The following is a 15620-nucleotide window of genomic DNA, read 5'->3' as shown; positions in this document are numbered from 1 at the left end:
CAATAAATTGCCACTTATGCATAAAATGTGCTTTTATTTCTTCTGCTCTTTTCATGGGCTTGGATCCAACACTGCCTGTACAAGAAAAAAATAATGGTACTTTGCTTGCAGAAGATGCTCCACTAGCTCTCCATTTCTGCTGCAGAAGCAGCTGTGTAGCAGAGCAGGGGCAAAGCCCTGGCACTGATTTCACAGCAGGTAGGATGATGTCATCTCCTAGGGCACTCTTTGCCAATCCTCTGCATGCCAAAGAAATAACCCTTTTCTCAGAGAGAAGCCCACTAAATAAGCTAAGGGCAGGGGACATGGTAAGTTACACTCGTGTGCATGGCTAAGGGTTGAAGTGCCACTTTTATTTTGAAAAATGGCAAAGTCAGTTTGTCATGACCAATCAAAATCACACAAAATAGTGAGCGACCTTTTGAGGCTGGGAGCAGTTCTTTGGATACACATTAAGATGTATGTGGCTGTTACTGAGAAGGACCTGCGTTTCTGTAAAGAGGAAGATAAAGAAGAAGGGGCAGGTGACTGTATTTCCTATGCATTTCATACAATGGAAATTCATGTTTTATTGTTTACTATTCCTTGCAGCTATTTCTATTTTTAAGCAAAAGCTGGCTTAGCTTCAAAAGCAAAAGGTTTTCAGAATCCACTCAGATACATTGTGTCCTTAGAGTCATTTCTCAAAACTGACTTTGATTCCCTGCAGAGAAAAGGGCTCATTGTACATACTTGGAAACACCCTGCCTGTAGTTCTATAGGTAGGGATTCTTGGGAAGCCACCAAGTATCACAAAACACATTAACTGCATTGTCATTAACTGTCCATTGGTGTTGACTCTGCATTAGCTAAGCGTGCTCTATTCTAAACCAGTGGTGTGCAGTGAAATTTTTCATAGGGGAACAGTTAAGGCCAGAGGCACCAGCTTGCAAGGAAGATTGAGAGGGGGTATCATCATAACATTCTGATGCCACACCCATGAGCATCATGCCTCCCTTCCTAAGTCAGGCAGAATCTTCCTGGGCTTTGGGGAGGAGGTGCCAGGGGAACATTTAGGGACTAACCTAGTCCCCCTAGTCCACAAACTGCACAACACTGTTCTAAATTGATCTAGAGCCTAATACACGGAAGGAAAGTTCCATCGAGATCAGTGGGTGAACCTTCTATGTAGTGGTTCCTAGGAACATATTGGAAACCTAGTCAATTAGGGCACATTTCCTATCCATTTCTCAGACATCAATTTGCAGAAATTGTTTTGTGTAGTAGACAAGCTGTTCCATGTGTGCAATAGACTTGGACACATCATAATCAAGCTGTGGCTAATTCATAATCTATTCAATGGGTTCTTTATGATCCTTCTTACTTTGTACTGATACAAAGGAAGGCTGCACAAAAAGTTAAAAGCAAGCATTTTGTTAATAATTGTATCAATGATGCCATTTTCAGAAAGTGCCCTCTTTTATTAGAATGTCTGCAAAGAGCTGTTTCAGAAATGCCTAGTCATAGTGGGATTATAGCTTAGGTACAATAATAACTGCTGGCTTTGCTTTAGACTGTAGAAGGAAGACAGTGTGAATTATTACTGTGTGATTCCTGGAAATTCACAATTAGGCAAAGAAAAGATAGGCTATGGCTGTCTTCAACACAGCTTCAGGGAGTACACCCAGGATTTTATCAGTAAAATATTATTAAAACACTTGTGGGGAAGACATCATCATTGCCCAGAGTGGCAAGAGTTTGGGACTTGAAAGCTGCACTCGAAAGTGCAGACATTATTCATTATCCAGGTACACTGTCAGATATACACAGTACTGCTCAACAGACTGTGTCATTCGTGCCAGCATTCCGTATGCCAATACATTATGCTGACATATTTATTGTGCCAGCTCATCTCTTTTGCCTTATGCCATCCTGTCTCACAAACTGATCTATCCTTTGTGCCATGGAACTTGATGCCAATATGTTCTGCTGTCATTTGTCAAGGCCCCATATCTCTTCTATCTGAAAAATCTACCCCAATCCAGATAGATACACTTGCTGGTAATTAAGTAGTTGACAGATGGCTGGCACTGACTGTGTTGATCACCTGTTTGAAAGGGAAGGCACTCACAGAGACACAAGATGATCTGAACTACCAAAATCGATAACACCAACCATCTGTTCCTGCAATGTGCATAGGACTCTCGGTCCAATTTGGGAACCACACATATGCATACACTGTAATCTCCAAGCACTGGACATAGACACCCAGCACGGCAAACTTCACACTCAGCATTCTTTTGAGTGTGCAGATACTGATCCATCAAGAATCATTGACTTCTATGCTGCATCCTTCTCCTCCACAGGTCAGCTAAGACTGCCTTTCTGTTGGTATGAAAATTACATGATGACTACTTGGTTGTATTTTGCTTTATTATATTTAATGTTTATATTACAAATTTACACTGGTTAAATTCAAAGACAGGAAGAAAACATTGGATACAAAAATCTGTTAATGCAGCCTCAATGGTAAGGGAAAATCTGTGTTAAGAAGCGGGGATTGCAATTTGCAGTTTAAGCATGACATCATGCAGATACCACCCCCCAAAAAATGAGTGCCTGGGACACTGCAAAAAAGCAGCATGCATAGCTGGTATAGAAATGGCCTTAGGGTGTTCTCAGGTGGCTACCTATTATGGCGTGGTCGGTCATGTTTACATTTTATTTATTTATTTTTTGCAGTGGCCACACAATACCATTGACATCAAAAAGCCAATCTATCTCACCCCCCCTCCCCGTAAGTTCAAAAGCCTGTTGCAATATCTGAATAATCCATTTACAGTATCAAGCGCCCATCTGGAAGCAACCTTATGACATTTCAGTGCAACCACTCAAGTATAATATGCTGATTCACCTCAATCTCAATTTCATTTCTACTTTGATTGCCCCAAAACTTCCAATTATTATTTTGCACATCCTATGCAATCCAAGGTTAAATTGCTGCCTTCCTTGAAATGTTCTACTGAAATAGCCAAGATGAATGTCTGAACATTTTGCTAATTTAATGCAGACATAAACCATACAGAATGGTATTTAGGGAGGGACAAGTTCTAGCATGATCATCAAAGTTCTTCATTTACCATTTCAAATGTCAAATATATTACCCTTATTTCTTTTCATATACACATTCCTTAGGGAAGCAAAACCTGAATGATGATACAAGATATTACTGCTGTTATTCCCTAAACTTTTAAAATGGTTAAAGGGCACGTTCATATATTTTGTTATGTCTGACTGAAACTATACTTTTTCTGAATCTCTTGCATTTCCCCAGCCATTTCCCAATGGAACCATGCATGTTCAATAGCATTTAGTTGAGGCTAATTCAGGATGTCTAATCCAAGGGCAGATTTAAAACAACACTGAGATTACATTTCAGGTCTCATTGGTTAATATCAAGGGATTTGATAGTGGAAGGAATGCAGTGAAGTCTGCAGAAGAGATAGCAAGTATGCTATAAGCACTTATCAGGAATGGGCCTAAAGATAGTCAAGGTTTAATCGATGATGGGAACATGAAAAGATAAAAAAACAAAGAGACTCCATTTTCCCTCAAATACTAGACATTGGCTCAAAGCAAGAAAGACACAACTTTGAACTTCTCCGTAACTTTTGAACCTTTCTGAAACATCCCCCACCTACATGCCAGAGACTTTACCACAGAACTTACAGGCAAATAATATAATACTGCACTATCTAGTTGTTGATGAGATTTGACAGACGAAATAAGATTTCCCCCCTCTCAATTCCTTTAACATTTTTGTACCCCAGAGTATGGATGGGCAAATTTTGGTTTCTCTCATTCCAGCTGGAGAGGCCCTGATGACAACTGTTCCTGCTTCCCTCACTCTCTTGCTCCTCACAAGGTTAATGGGGTCCATTGTCCACATTTGTGCATCAGTTTTCAACTGTATTTTGAACAATTCCTCATGAAAATTCAACAGCATTTTAGTGAAAAGTTATCCTAATATGCGCATCTTTGTATCAAATTTTGCTCAATATAACCCCGTTTACAAAGCTATTTTCTCTTACATAAAACATTTATGTATTCTGCTTTCACTAATATATGCATTTTTATGTGGATTTTACCCTGTTGTTGTTGTTTAGTCGTGTCCGACTCTTCGTGAGCCCATGGACCAGAGCACGCCAGGCACTCCTATCTTCCGCTGCCTCCCGCAGTTTGGTCAGACTCATGTTTGTAGCTTTGAGAACGCTGTCTAACCATCTTGTCCTCTGTCGTCCCCTTCTTCTTGTGCCCTCAATCTTTCCCAACATCAGGGTCTTTTCCAGGGAGTCTTCTCTTCTCATGAGGTGGCCAAAGTATTGGAGCCTCAGCTTCACGATCTGTCCTTCCAGTGAGCACTCAGGGCTGATTTCCTTAAGAATGGATACGTTTGATCTTCTTGCAGTCCATGGGACTCTCAAGAGTCTCCTCCAGCACCACAGTTCAAAAGCATCAATTCTTCGGCGATCAGCCTTCTTTATGGTCCAGCTCTCACTTCCATACATCACTACTGGGAAAACCATGGCTTTTACTATACGGACCTTTGTTGGCAAGGTGATGTCTCTGCTTTTTAAGATGTTGTCTAGGTTTGCCATCGCCTTTCTCCCAAGGAGCAGGTGTCTTTTAATTTCGTGACTGCTGTCACCATCTGCAGTGATCATGGAGCCCAAGAAAGTAAAATCTCTCACTGCCTCCATTTCTTCCCCTTCTATTTGCCTGGAGATGATGGGCCCAGTGGCCATGATCTTCGTTTTTTTGATGTTGAGCTTCATACCATATTTTGCGCTCTCCTCTTTCACCCTCATTAAAAGGTTCTTTAATTCCTCCTCACTTTCTGCCATCAAGGTTGTGTCATCTGCATATCTGAGGTTGTTGATATTTCTTCCGGCAATCTTAATTCCGGCTTGGGATTCATCCAGCCCAGCCTTTCGCATGATTTTACCCTAGTATAAGCATTTTGTACGCATTACTTTGCTAGAGAAATGCATTGATAAATTTAGAGAAAAGACCCTGATGTTGGGAAAGATGGAGGGCACAAGGAGAAGGGGACGATAGAGGATGAGATGGCTGGATGGTGTTCTCGAAGCTACCAGCATCAGTTTGACCAAACTGCGGGAGGCAGTGGAAGACAGAAGTGCCTGGTGTGCTCTGGTCCATGGGATCACGAAGAGTCGGACACGACTAAACAACAACAAATTGTTTCGAAAAGTGCCAATTGGATAGATTCAAAGGTAAATGTAAACCAAATTGAATTTCTTCCACATCTCTAACTCAAGACTCACTTTCTGCCAGGAATATTTATAAAGGCTTAAGGAAAAAAAGCTTCCTTATAACTGGTTGGGGTCCCCCCCCAGTTTTACACATTCACTGTAACTCAAAGAGTTGTTTCTATTTCTGAGAAAGTGGTTTTTCTAATAGTCTTATTTTGTATTCTCTCTGTGAAATATCTTTTACTACAGTTGAATTTTTAAAAAAGGTTATTACACATAAGCTATGCATCATGGAAAGTATAGCAAAGTTTGCTTTTTAAAAAGTTCTTTAATTTTTTTAAAAAATATATATCATTGTCACTCATTTTTCCAGTTCGACAGATAACCATAAGGACTATCTGTTTATTTAATTATAGTGTCTAGTAGCAGATGAAGGAGAACACAATGACCAGATTCGGTCATTTGAAATTTTCTTCTTACTCTTTGTGTTCATCCATTGCTTCTTCCATGTTGAATGGCATTCACTAATTTGTTAATAGTATGTTTGAGATAGCATACAGGTATATAGGCATGAAAAAGCAATGTATTTTAGAATCACAGACCTTTACAAAGGTCATTGTTTTCCTCTGGCACTAGTGCTTCTAATGGAAGCAGGGTTATAGCATGACAAGTGATCACCATAGTCCCTTGTATAACCATTTAATGGGCTTTTGTTTTCATGCAAAAATAAAATTCGATCATGCTGTGTTGGTTTACATTGTTAAGTCTAAAGTTGGTGGTACTCCTTGTTTTTACAGCTGCCACATTATGGGCTTTGCAAATTCCTTTATATTTGATTCCAGTTTGTTCAATTAAATTATCTGTAAGGGTTCATGACATTGGATCAATCATATGTGAGACACACAGCTAATGCAAAGTGGTACATGGCATCTATTCCAGATTTCATATACAGTTGAAACTTACATCGCACCACCTGGTTAGATTTTTAAAAGTACAAACAAGAAATTGCAAGTGAATCTATACTAGATTGTAATTAAAACTTGGCATTTATGGAACATCTCTACCACATCTCTTACTTCTGGAAAGTAATCTAGTTTATAATATTCCAGTAATAATGAGGGAGCACAATTGGTATAACTAGAACATCCAGAGTGTTTCATTTCTTGTATGTGTGTTAGTGAAAACCTACCAGGAGAAAAGAGTGTGCAATGTCATAGTATATAAATAGATATGTCTGAGGAGGTAACAGCGTCTGCCTCTCTCACTGCAGAGTTAATAAGGACCTCAAGCTACATCTTATGTTTCCTAAGGGCATCCTCTGAAATTGTTAGTGGCATTTCAGCTTGTGGTCCCCTGAATATCAGTCTGTGTATTATTGCCAAACCTGGCAGAGGAAAAAACGTGACCTCTGTTCCAAATAAAGAAGCAGATTTCCGAGCCAGGAATTGGAGAATGTGCATCTTCTGATCTCAAGTCATAAGCACCAGTACAATGCATCTTGGCAGTGTTGCCATTGTGTAATTTAAATACCTTCATTTACTGCCAAACAGGGTGCCAATTTTGAATAGTTGCATTCCTATCTTTGCTTTCCCCCAGGAATGCAAGAGCATGTCACAGAAAATGACTTTAAAATGGTTCCAAGGCAATCCAGATTTAAGATGGTTGCAAACATCAACAAGGTGATCTGAGGAAAAACTAATGTTAGTGTCTCTTATTGGTGGAGCTTCGTTCTCACTGCCAAGCTTCTGCATTTCAGCTCATACCATAAAAGCAGCTTTTGCCAACCTTGTGCCTTACAGATGTGTTGGACTACAACTCCCAAGCAGCCCTTGCTAGCACAAAAGGATATTCTCACACTAGTTTCAGTGGCTCCGAACCAGAGGAAGTAAACATAAAATCTATTCCACCTGTGGTATTAAAATTCCTATGTTACACTTGCTAAGCCAAACCATGGCTTACCTCAGTACAGCAGAAGAATAACCAGGAAGGAACAAAGAGCACAACATGCGAACCAGGTCAGAGAGAGGTCAGAACAAGAGAAGACAGGGTAGTTGGAGTAATTCCCAAAAGATTAATTTAAAAAGTACAGTGTATTTTCTGGCAATGACGAAAAAACTTCCTGCAAAAGAGTGATTACTTTAGGGTCAGCCTAATTTTAATGTTTGGTTACACTAACAGGTTGTCACTTTAGGTAGTTGTAGGCAAATGCAATTCTTTTGCGGTGAAGACTCGTCAAGAGCTAGTCCAGCTTACTTCTAGTAGAAAATGTGAGTGGTAACAACTGTCCAAAGTTATATGTTATTTATTCCCAGAAAAATCTCTGATTGGGCTTTTGATTTCACTGATCATAGCTTCTTCTGTGGGGGGGGGGGGAAGTAGCAAGGTTTTTCACTTTTCTGAGCAGAAAGCCAACACAGTGGTTACTTCCTGCAGTTTAGGCTGCTTCAACAACAAATATGAAATCTAGCAATAGGCAGCTTTGAACTCCTCATACTCATGTAATTGTCTTGTGAAAGATGCTTCAGTTAAAGTGATTCATCGCAGTCTGGCTCCAGTGCTGAGAACATTTCACGAATGGCCTGACCAACTGCTTGTAGAAACCAGGAATATAACCATGTGGGTTCCCATATAAACACAGCAGCATATGCCAAATACAAAGTGATTTGGGGAGGCCAGGAGAAAAATTGGGTTTTATGAATCAGGAACTGAATTGAAATGAACCATCAATCTAATCTGGTTTAATTCTGACACCAAGATTAACACCAACCCTTCAATCCAGTCTGTACAGCTGAGATGGCGTGAGAGAGTATGAACAGCTTGTTTCTTGAAGATCCTAGTGCATAGCTTTGTGTAAAGGTTTTTGAGGCAATTTTTCAAAAATTCTGGACCTACAATCTCTATTCAACAGGATTCTGCTGACCTTGAATTATTGCATGAATTTAAGTATGTGAGCTAGGAACAAGCTACAGTAGTGTAACATTTCTTGCACGAATGCAAGTAACATGAATCTTTAAAACATATAAACAGCAGCCAGGAGAGGACAAAGCAGGATCTAGACTATGGAGGCATGAAGAAGAGTTTAACCTTTTCTCCCCCCACAGTCCCAACAAAAAAAGCTCATTGAAGTTTACATTTCCATCAGGAAGGAAGCCTACATTAGCTGTTGCCAATGCAAATGGTACTCAGAGGCATACTGTCTCCCAACAGTGGAGGTAGACCATACCCGTAATGGCTAGTAGCCATTGATAAATTTGTAATCCATTAATCTGTCTAATCCTTTTTTAAAGCCATCCATGGCTGGATCTAGACACATCAAAGAAGCGTTTCAGTTTAGAGCGTTGTAAATTTGAATAGGGAAAGCCGGTAGAGAAAAACGGGACTCCACATCGCCATCTGGTGGAACTATGTAATATTGCATATCCAACACATATAAATCGTTTTTTCTTTACCAGTCTAGCTGAGTTCCACGTTGGCGGACACCACTTCTTATTGTAGGAACCATTGTGTGAAGATCTTCCTTTTGTCAATCTGAATCTTCCAACATCCAGCTCATTGCATGCCCCCAGGTTCTAATAGTATGAGAATGTTTTCATTCATATTTGAGTGTACTAATAGGGTAGCCCTGTTCTAATTTTATTTTTGAGCAGGTATCTTGTGGTATCTTGTGGTATTCGGTATCTTGTGGTTTTATTCGGTTATTCGGTATCTTGTGGTTTTATATTTTGATTTTTTAGTAACAGGTCTGAAGAGTCCTGATTTTACAGCAGAAAACTGCATGTCCCAGCCAAAGATTACTCCCTTTCAGAAACAAGATACCAAAGGAACAAGACTATCCCCAAAAAGAGTGGCAGTTCATATCTCATCAATGAATATTCCATGCCACAGCTGACAGATGTGCCTGATGGAGCTGAATTAATAAACTAATATCTTCCTAAACTATTAGTAGCAGTAAAACACAGAGACAGCATACATTAGCATATAATTCTCCTCAACTCCTTGATATGAGAGTAGTCTTTATGCAATTCCACCAACCTCCCCCCACAGGCAGTAATACTGCACTCCTATTATCTAGTCATTTTCTCTGTTCATATTATCTGTCCACCTCTTTCTTCAGATCATCCCACTAATTGCTTCTACCATTTTATCATAGGGACATTATTGATTTTTCACATTTGAGATCGCTCTGGGCAACTGGAAGTGCACTATATTTTCACTCAGCTGGTCTGCTCTTTTTTCATTTTGCAGCTTCCAAATAGAGTCTCATCCTCACTTTCTCTCTCTTAGTACTAGGAAAGCTACAAGACCAGGTATTACCAGCAGTTCAAAAAAGGTACTGAGAAAAGAGTTTTCAGACCTAGATGCTAATTGTAAACTCATTCTCTGAGTGCCAATCTATATGCAACTTAAACGGCTCAGGACTGCAATACCTCAAGGACTGCCTCTTTCTATATGAACCGACCCAGACCCTGAGATCATCTTCTGAGGCCCTTCTTTGTGTGCCTCCTCCTCGTGAGGTTCAGAGGGTGGCAACATGAAAACGGACCTTCTCTGCAGTGGTTCCCTGTTTCTGGAATGCTCTCCCCAGGGACGTTCGCCTGGCATCTTTATTCTACACCTTTAGGTGCCAGGCAAAAACTTTCCTGTTAAACTAGGCCTTTGGTTGATTTGATTGACATCCTTTTAAAATGTGGGTTTTTTTGGGGGGGGAGAGGGGTTATTGGGTTGTTGTTTTTATTTTGATTATGTATCTTGTGGTTTTATATTTTGATTTTATTCTGTGAACTGCTGTGAGACCTCTGGGTATAGGGCGGTATATAAATTCAATAAATAATAATAATGCAATTAAAATGGCATCACTCACATGAAGGGGAAACATCAGAGGCTGGGGAAACTCAAGGTTTGCAAAAGTACAAAACAACTTGGGGACTCAGCTCAATGAGAACTGAGCATGCTCGGTTACCATTGAATACTGACTGATTCTTGAGATGGAGAGCCAGAAAACTGGTTGGGGTGTGTGTGTTTAATATCCTAGAATACAACATGGCTGGCTTGGATCCTGAACATGAGCACTCAGCACAACAGCATCTTCTTGCAAATCCCATTGTGCAATATCCATTTCTGAGTGTATCAAGAGGCCTGGTCTATACAGTGGTACCTTGGGTTACAGACGCTTCAGGTTACAGACTATGCTAATCCAGAAATAGTACCTTTGGTTTAGAACTTTGCTTCAGGATGAGAACAGAAATCGCACGGCGGCAGTGGGAGGTCCTATTAGCTAAAGTGGTGCTTCAGGTTAAGAACAGTTTCGGGTTAAGAATGGACCTCCAGAACGAATTAAATTCTTAACCCGAGGTACCACTGTACATTCAGATGAATGAGGTGGTGGTGTCTTGAAGTGGGGAAAAATTGTTTGTTTAGCTGGGAAATCATACTTTCAATGCTTTCCTAAATTAAAAAGTGCCCGTAGAAATGTAGTGCATTGGGAGGTGAGATATAACCTCTCTCCTTAATAAGCTATTTTTAAATTGCACTTTTGTACATGGAAAAGCATTTTTAAAATGATGCTCCACACCTGCAGCTTGAAGAGGAACAGTCCACTCTAACATATCAGAATTTTGTCACCTCGTTCTGGCTCATGAGTAGACCAAAACTAAATAGATTTCAGGGGTGGCACCAAGCTCCAAAATAGGTTAAACACTTAACGTCTTCTTTTTATAAAAATATTGGTGGTAGGTCATGTATCTCTTACCTGCTTGCTGTACTAGTAGAATTACATGTTATAATCAAATTACAGTTTTAAAGTGAAAAATGTGTCAAGAAGAAGCAAACAGACATTTTAGTAAATAATCTCCTTCCCCAAAAATATACAGTAAAGCACATTCTGTTATTATTTGTTATTCTCTCATCCTCTCTCCCTCATTCAAAATGGCATTCAATTGCCCTGTGCCCCCCCCCCCATTAAGTACATATAATGTTAAAATTGACACTAATGGACTCTGTTTGTGTACAGTGGAAAAACAGAATTTGACACACTGGACTGTGGTGAATTGACCCATGCTAAAATGAACTGTTTGGAATGAGGGTTAGGCTTTGTCACATAATGATTAATAAATAAACCTAATACCATACTTTCACTCAAAATCAGGGGCAAATGTTCTCTTGTGTAGCTCACAAACTAAAAATATATTCTGTCATACATTTCATGTGAGAAATATTTCAAGTGGGGACAGGAACTATCCATTCCTGTGCGTTTTGCAAAAGGATCATCACCCTTCTCTCCATTTTCTATTCAAGGTAGCCTTGCAAATGCAGCCCAAACCACACCACCCATGTACAAGAGGGAGAAATAAGAAGACTCAGGTGAACTGTGAGGTATGCACAGGTACAAAATATATTTTGGGGGTGGGAAACATAAGGGACATAGTGGCATAGATGGGGGACTCCCCTCAAAGTCACTTGCCTTTCACATGTTTCAGGTCTTTATATTCTGCACAGCACCTTCACCCTCACCACCCACAGATGATTTCCCATCAGTTTTTGTGCTTCTTGGGAAATAAAAATAATGATGAGGAGACCCATCTTTATCTACACTTCTTGAAACACAAAGGCAGGTAGCAAATGAAAGGCAAGGCTGTCTGCATGACTCATGTTCCCTGGGATCAGCACAGAAATAATTCATTATATTTCTGGGGCATAATTAAGACTATGCTCCAATGCATTTTATCAACTTGCTTTTCAGAGTTCCCTATTTCTGTAAGTTCTATGCAATGTTTCCATTTTTAATTTGCAAATCAGAGCCTAGACTAGCAGCAGCTGGTACAGCACTGGCTTTATTGCCAACCAAACTAGGCCATATATGCTCTCATCAGCGGGAGAATGCTCTTTTTTAAAGGTATTAGTGCCCATGTGCGTTTGCCTACATGTGTTCGCATGAGCACCTCCACATACATTTGCCATTCCCAGGTGCAAAAAAGCATGAGAGCTGAGGTCAAAGTTTGCCCATTCTTTTTCATTAGATGAACCACTGATCAGTGGCGCAGCGTGGGTTGTCAGCACCCGGGGCAAGGCAAGTAATTTGCGCCCCCTAACCCGTGGATTTGCTCCCCCCAACCCTAACCCCCAGATGTTGCGCCCGGTGCGGCCGGGCCCCCCTGCACCCCCCACGCTACACCACTGCCACTGATTATTTGAGTCTAGATCTTGACATTGTGATGACTCGTGTGAAGACTTAACGTAATACTTTGGCAGTAGCCAATTATGATGTAGGAAAGCTTTCCACAACCAGCACACCCCCTGGATGTTGTTAGACTGCAACTCTCACGAGCCCCAGGCAGCTGGGCCGATATTCAGAGAGCATTGGAGTTGCGGTCCTAAACCTCTGGAAACCATCAAGTTGGGAAAGATATTTTCCATGCTAATGTTCCCCATAATACAGCTATCTCATGGGGGTTGCCCTTCTTTGTCCCTCCTATTTATGACACCTTTCCATTCAGGAGATGTGGGCTAGTATTCTGTTATCTTTTTTGGGGGGGAGGGTTACTTTTAATCATAGGCTCATTTAAACATAGGCCCCATCACATATCACATATTTAAAACATCATCATGCCTGGCTTTAAACAGCCCTGGCTTTCTCCAAAGAACCCTGGGAACTGTAGTCAGCTAAGGGTACTGAGAGTTGCAAAGAGGCTCCTATTGCCCTCACAGAGCTATAGCTCTCAGAGTAGTTTGGCAATCAGGCCCTCTTCCCAGGGAATTCTGGGAATTGTAGCTCTGGGAAGGGAATAGGAATCTCCTCATAACTTTCAGTACCTTTAACAAGCGTCTGCTCCCAGCATTCTGGGACAGCATGACAACTATTTAAAGTGGTATAATGCTGCTATATAGTACAAATGGGGTTTAAGTCTGCATTTGCCTTCTGTTTTTGATGTTTTTCTTTCTGATTGAAACTTGTCTTTCTTTTCTAAAGTCTTTCCTCAAAATTATTCCATCAGAATCCTATCAGAGCAACTTTGTGTTCCTAGGGAACCTTTTAACCTACATTTTTCACTTCCTGAACCAATCATTGTTTATTCCATCATATGCATTACATAAGACACACAGAATTTGCACACATTAGTATTTTAAGTATGTAGGCATCACTGCATAAAAGGAAGGTATATATGTGAAATATTTGTGCTCCCCACCCAACCCTGCCCCACCCCACCCCCACGTTCTGCTCTCAAAAGCCCTTAGTTAGTAGATATAGTCAAAGAACATATACAAAATCATCCCAGCAAGGCTTCACAGCTATGTAGATGACTGGAAACCTCATTCACAGGGTAAAGCCTCCTTGCTTATGTCTGTGGGAGCACTAGTGAAGGAAGTTATGGCACCAAGCCATCTGCTAAAACGTGTAATTAACTCAATGTAATATTTGCATAATAGGTACTATATACTTAAAGACTCAGTTAACATGATACAAGCAATAAAAGGACTTTTCATTATGGCACGATTGCTTATTTGATTCAGTGTGCATATCTATGTAATGAGACTGTTGATTAGCAATATACTTGAGTGTCTCTGTACTCCCTATGGCTGGTTCTTCAAAATACACCACCTATTTCTGATGACAGTCATAAGGTCTCGATCGCTTTCCCCCCTAATAGTTTCAAACTACTTTCGCAGTTACTTCTTATCTTAAATTTGGAGCACACCTGCTCCAAAGACGCACATTATCCTATTGTTGCAACTTGTATAAGCGACTCGTACCTCAGGCTTAACGCAACTGATTCATGGGTACAAGGCTCATCCACACTTACCTTTGCTCCACATTTCTAGACATGGGTTCAGGCTTTTTTCTTCTGCCATTTCCCCCACAAAAATCCACTCTTTACCACTGAATCAGAGCAAATACCATCTATGGAAAACCCGAATTGCTGTTGGTTCTGATTCAACGGCAAAGATCAGTAGCGGTGAGGGAGAGGGCTCAGACACAGACCAGGAAAGTGTAGATCTGTGCTCTGAAAGTACAGGACAAAATGTTGTGTGGATGAGCCCACAGCTGCTTCAGAGTCAAGAAAAATATATTAGGAGATCCAGTCACAAATTGTTTGCACCATGTGTAGTTTAGCTTGGAATCCCTTGCTAGTGATAGATAAAGTGGGAGTTCCAGTCTTCCTTCTTAATACAAACCAATTACTAGATAAGGAGGAGTTTCACATTTCTTACTGAATACAAATCAATCTATTTCTAGCAGTCAGGGGATTAATACTTGTGTTCTGTCCTGTGTTATCTGCAGAATTTGTTACTGTGCACATTCAAAATATGCTAGAAGTGTGTTTGGCAGTAACATATTTTCTGTACCTGTAGATTTCTGTTTTTGTTGCATCTGTTCTCAAATATATTTTTTCTGGGAGGCAAAGACAAAATAGGCAGAACCATATGTGTAGATGCTGGGCCACACACACAACCCATCATGGGCCAGGTTGCTCACCAAGGCTACACTACAACTTCTGGACTACAACTCCCATCAGCTCTGGCCAGTGCTGGCCGGAGCTGATGGGATTTGTAGTCCAAAGCAGCTGGAGAGCACCAAGTTGATGAACACTGACATAAATAATCTTGCATGAAGGATGTCAGCCTTGGTATTATAAATCAGTGTTTTATGTATTGCTCTTCTAAGTCTCCAAGGCTGAAACTTGGTATGCATATTGCAAATCCCGGGGGTGGGGGTGCAGTTTAATGAATGTGTTTCCTGCAATGTGCTCACTACATCTTGCATACTATGGCAGAAGGAATAAAATAACTCCTAGTTGCAATTTACTTCTCAGGCAGTAAGGGACTATGGTAATTCCAGGATTAGTTCTTCATTTGAAAGGTCTGTTTGCTATATCTAGGGCATTAAACAAGCCCTAGTTTGTAAATCTTCTGGTATCCCCCCCCCCTTTTAATTAACAGCCTTAAATAGGACTGTGGGATTATAAATTAGACACAACATGTTTTCTTTTATCAGGTGCCAGCTTCATCACAGAGACACAATTCTGAGTACGATATGCTCTCATTTGACCATTTCTAACTAACCTGATTTGAACACTTGGATTGCGTCCTGCTTTCCTCCCTGTTTGGTTTTTTCTTAACAGGCTGCAGTGTTTTCTTCAATCAACCAAGGTCTGCTTAACGGCCTGTAAGATTGTTGCAACAAGGCTTCTTTCTGTTATTAAGCAAACATAGTGCATCTTTAAAATTAAAAAACCCTTATGACAGAAGACCTAGCTTATGTGTTATCTTTTATCTTGCATATGGAAAGGAAAATATTAATGATTTCTCATTAATTTCTCATCTTACTTGATTTTTGGTTTGATCAGTGAAAACATCCAATGCACATCATTA

The sequence above is a fragment of the Podarcis tiliguerta genome (assembly GCF_965153285.1).
Source record: "Podarcis tiliguerta genome assembly, chromosome: 7".
Classification (NCBI taxonomy): Eukaryota; Metazoa; Chordata; class Lepidosauria; order Squamata; family Lacertidae; genus Podarcis; species Podarcis tiliguerta.
The sequence above is the reverse complement of the archived record's forward strand: the minus strand, read 5'-3'. Positions refer to the sequence as shown.